This window comes from Rhinopithecus bieti, unplaced genomic scaffold, assembly GCF_001698545.2.
Source record: "Rhinopithecus bieti isolate Rb0 unplaced genomic scaffold, ASM169854v2 scaffold_6063, whole genome shotgun sequence".
NCBI classification, from domain to species: Eukaryota; Metazoa; Chordata; class Mammalia; order Primates; family Cercopithecidae; genus Rhinopithecus; species Rhinopithecus bieti.
Window position 1 is genome coordinate 2,020,124 of NW_016805186.1, and position 5,028 is coordinate 2,025,151.

Below are 5,028 nucleotides of genomic sequence, written 5' to 3' on the forward strand. Positions count from 1 at the left end.
TCCACGCTCGCTCGCACGCCCGGGCCCCCGCCCCCGAGGCCAGCCCCGCGGGGCGGGGAGGGGGGGCTGGCCGCGGCAGGCCCGGGCCGAGGAACGGCTCCGAGGGGAAGTCTCACGAAGGGGGTCGCCGGGGCCCCCATTTTCACGCCTGAAAGGGTCGCCACCTTGGCTTCCGCTCATCAGCCTGGTGGTGGCTACTGACTCGCCAGCGGAGGCAGAGCGGGTGATGGAGGGGCTCGTGCGGAGAGTGACAGCGCCGAGGGGAGGGGGCTCGAGGCGCGCGCGCGGAAGCCGCTGCCGGCCGCTCGCGGGAGCAGCCGCAGGGAAGGGCGCACGCTCGCGCCCCGCAGACACGCTCTCGAGCCGGCACGCACGCCTAGGGGAGCGGGACACCCGGGCTAGAAGAGACGCACCTTACCCACCTCCTCTTCCATGCTGCAGGAAAAGGGCCAGAGGGGCTTTTGGAGTTCAGGAAGGGGCGGTGGGTAGGAGAGGTGATGTGTGTGACTCTTGTGCCCACCGATTCCGGCGCTCGGGTGCCTGCCACCCTTACAGAGGTGGGCGACCAGCCCAGTGCTGAGAGTGCAGAGTGCGGCCTCAGGGGAGCCCGGGGGCGGGCAGGACCGATTCGCACCTTACAGACCTGGGCCCAGCGCTGAACCCCAAGACCCCCAGAGACTGTGCCTCTGGGTGACATGCGCTGTGTCTCCACGTATTTACTAGGTTCATGTTTAAAATGATGCTAGCGTGTGGATGAGCACACTCTCATGGAAACTCATCTGTTTCCATCACCTAAGAAGAACTATATGGGTGGGTGGCTGTGGAAGACACCCACAGACCTGTTTCCCTGCACCTGGTAGAGAAGACCGTCTTCCTCCCTTTTTATCCTTTCTTCCTCCCTGGGGAGGAGAAATACAAAAGAACTAGACATAAATAATAAAAAGCCACAATGGGTGGCTCTAAATATTTGATAATTGGATCACTAAGGTCTTGAACTACCACAATAGTCCTTTTTCAGCATTCTGTGTGTGTGCATTTCTTTTAGGTTTTTATTTATTTCTGTGTTTATTGGCCACAGTAGTTCAGCATGCAATTAGTCGCCTTCACAAAGAAAGACAGTGCTTTATGGTGTCATCCTTTCTTATTGCAACTTAAAATTTCTGGGTGGTACTCAGGATAAATTGTTGCCTCAGGTGCATGGAATGCCCAAGTTGTAAAACAAGGGGCTTTCAATTGTGAGTTTGTGTGTGTTCCAGTTGTCACCCAGCTTCCTTCCACAAGGCTATAAAATGCCTTTAAGTCCATGATCTGTTTCAATTAAAATGTTGAATCAAGGTAGACATCAATAGGCCCCACCATTCTCAATTTGGGGTATTAGCTTCATTTCAAACTCACTGTGCGAGGTGTATCTAATTTCTGGTTATAAAGTAGTCATAATCTGACAAGCTCTTTGAACAAAACTTAGAACCATTTGGAATTATTTTGTGAAAAGAAAAAGGCTGTTTTACAAATTATCTTCAACTTTCTACAGATAGATAAACTGATGAGGTTAATCAATGTGGATTAAAATGTCTCCCGTTTTTATCCTCATTCCTCTCTCTCCCTCTCTCTCTCTCTCTCACACACACCTTTTATTTTCTCCAGCCTCTGCCACAGTGTATAATGCCCTAGTGAGACGTGTAGGCGTGATGTGTAAACCGGATTAGCAGTATGAAAGAAAGACACACAATAAGCTGGAATTGTTTTACTTCCCTTTCATTTCTCATGCCTATATTTCTAATAAATTTGTTGCTCCAGCAGTGGGTCAAAGGGATCATGTTGCTCAGCTTCTTTTTCATGCAGGACCCAATGGCAGAGATCACTGAAATGAATGGTGTGCCTCCTAGCAAACGCAAAGCTTGATAGAGATATATTAGACAGGGAGATAGAGGCGAGGCGAGGGAAGGATGCAAAACATGTTCAAAGTCTGGGTGTTTCAGGAATACATCTCTATCCATTAGAGGAAAGCAATGTGGGTAAGAATATATTTGGAGAAAGGGGGATCAATGCAGGGGTCAATGCTCTGTTTTCTTTCAAGTTCATAGTAGGCTCTGAACATTCTCTCAGCAGTTGGTGACATGCTTAGCAAGAGAATACCAATAGCTTTTGGCAATACATAAAGTCTAATTCCCCTTTCAAGCTAGTATTTAAACCTGGAGTAATCAATGTGGAGATTTCTGGGACCTTCTCAGGACACTCCCCTCTGCCGCTTTCCCCACCCCCAGCTCACTGTAAGCTCAAAAAATGCCAGTGCTCCCGGGTTTGTGCTGTAGACCCCTCATTTACTCCTTTGTGGAGTTAGGAGCAGCTTCCCATTAAAGGAGATCAGGGGTAATTAGCAGCATTATTTTGACAAGTTGGCTAGAGCTGTTCCCTTTCCTCCAGCCTGGGGAGGGGGGTAAATAAGGGGAGGAAACAGAAGGTGGAAGGGAGTAGGGGAGGGGAGTCAAGCCCAGTAGTTTTACATTTTGTAGCTGCTGAATCTCCCCCCACCCCACCCCCGACTTCCCTGAAACCTTTCAGACTCATTTTCTACCATCACCTTTGAAGAATATATAAAAGCTGCCAATGAGAAAATAATAAGGCATTCTTAGGGAGCCAAGAAAATGTGCTGGATGGTGGCACATTGGCTTGAGTTGAGTCGACTCAACTCTTATTCAAGGTACCTGCTTGGAACTTCTGAAGCCCTGCCTTGACCATCACTCACATCCTGTATCCTGGGCTCCCTATGCAGTAAAAGAATATTGCATCAAATCCCCAATGCTTCTGTCCATCCCACCCTCTCAACAAGAATACTGAAGGACTTAAAATCATGTTTGCAATTCCTTGTATTTCTGGAAGAGAGTATTAAACTCAGTAGGCAAAATTATAAATGGCCCCAGGGTCAAATTACTGGAATACATTTATACTCTGCAAAGTTAGCCAAATTACATTGGATTTTAAAGACTCATTTGGTTTGATCTGAGAAACCAGTGAAAAGTTGAAATCTCACTGTGGTTTTTCATAACTCCACCAAGTCTGCCTCCTACAATTGCTTACCATTGGAACATCCCAACACAAAGGGCAGATGTTTTATTTCATTGTCATCATTTGGATAATCTGATGTCACTTTTGAAATGTGTGTGGCGTGGCCATGGATATTTGTAGTATTGGAACAGAGAAGTGGGGAGATGTGAGGGAATCCAGAGAGCTTAAGGCATCTGCTTTGAAAACTACACACTCCAATGAAAAGTCTTGGATCATGACTGGGAGACCAAAATGACAATTTATGCATTGAGATGAACTTTACCTGGAAAGGGGAGATGGAACACTCAGCTCTTGCTTCATAGAGGCTGGCAACTCCTGCTGGCTGATAAGGCCCTAAGTTCTCACTTATTTGGTAACTGTCACAAGGGCTGACATGAGGCAGAAGGGCCATTTAAAGGGACTGTCTTCCCAGAGGACACCTTAGCAGGTCTGGCTGCCCCAGTCAGCCTCATCTCAGGTCTGTGGAATCCTTGTGGGTTAGTTGAAGTTAACAAACCCGGTGTGGCACAGCAGTCCCCTGCACAGGGCATGCATATTAAAGCCAACAATGCTTACAAATGTAAATAAGGGCAGATTGATTAGGAACAACATTATCGCTGGGAATGTCGCACTCGCATGCATCAGCAATGAGGCAAATTGGGGGCAGCCTCAGCCCTGACCACCCAAGTCGAGCAGGCTTTTACACTGGCTCCTCTTCCCTTTCTTAAAACGTTACAGAAACAAGGCCAATTAGATCCTCAAAGTAATTCATCTCTGAGTATGAAAAAAGCAGACCACAGGGGAAGCGGCGGGTGGGGGGTGGGGAGATTAAGATAGCGCTCGTTAGAGCCGAGGCTCCGGAGTGCGTCCTGGAACCCACGGGGAGAATTTACAGGCCGGGACCATTGTCTGAGATGCTGAAGAGTTAACCCATCAAACAGCGGGCGAGTGGGCTCTGAAAGCTCCGGGGATCAATGTTCAAAACGTTTAGGAATTAAGTCAAACTAAGGGATATGGGCCTGAGTGGAAGAGGCTTTGCCACTGAAATGACGTGCATGTGGCAGCCGCGGGAACCAGAGGACATGCAGCCGCGTGCGGAGAGAGAGGCGGATCCATTACGGGCACACTGCTTACCATTTCCTTCCAGAACTCCTTCATCCAAGCAGCTATACCGAAATCCCTCTAGTAAAAGATTGAGACGAAACACTAATAGTTTTGGGCCAAAACGTGGTGGAAAAGTTTGAAAAGACAAACATAGCAACGAGTCTATGGCTACATGATTCCTTGCCCTCCAGCAAGCTTGAAATGTAAAAAGGCTGACATGCAAAACTAGGGGTACTACCCCTCCCCAGTTTTAAAAGCAATTTCCAGAAGCACACAATGGTTCGACTTGAAGTGTCTGCATAACCGTTCAGTAAGAAAAGCTAGAATAGTAAACTTCTTTTCCTGTTTTGTGCTATTTATCAAACCTAATAAACATCAGGATCGTACTCAAAGATGAAACTGGAAATGTGTGGAGCCGTCTGCGCTCTTTATCAACGCAGTGTCACTTTCGTCGCACGCTGCCCGCCTGCCTTCCGAGTTTCCGCAGCCCTTCCCCGAGCCACTCACAGAATCACGTGCTCCTTAAGCGGTCTGAGTTTTGAATTTCCGCGCTGGCCCGGTGCTCAGGTCCCCCTCCGGATCCCGCGAACGCCCCCAAATGCCTCCACCCCGTCTCCTTCTCTTCCTCGGGACATCCCGCCCTGCCCCGGTACCGCACACGGTTTGCGGGTTAGGGGTCGGGGCACGGCCTCCCCTGAAGCCGAGGAGGAGAGGCTGGAGGGAAGGTGGCCAGGCTGGTGGGGGAGGGAGCGGGGAGAGCCAGGAAGGAGAAGGCGCAGGCCGAGGGAAGGAAGCGGGGAGGGGAAACCGCCGGGGAGGAAGGAAGGGGCGGGGAGAGCCGGCGGACGGGCCCCTGCGGGAGCCGCATGGACCGCCCCG

At 49.8% G+C, this 5,028-nt stretch overlaps 1 long non-coding RNA gene across 1 annotated transcript; it reads right to left on the reverse strand.

Annotated features, from left to right (window-relative positions):
* Window positions 1-1,729: 1,729 nt before the first annotated feature.
* Window positions 1,730-4,929, reverse strand: LOC108529274 (uncharacterized). The gene is made up of 2 exons (XR_001885463.1): window positions 4,657-4,929; window positions 1,730-4,227 (listed from the first exon to the last, which is right to left on the reverse strand). It is a non-coding gene; the product is annotated as an uncharacterized LOC108529274 (long non-coding RNA).
* Between the last annotated feature and the right edge of the window lie 99 nt (window positions 4,930-5,028).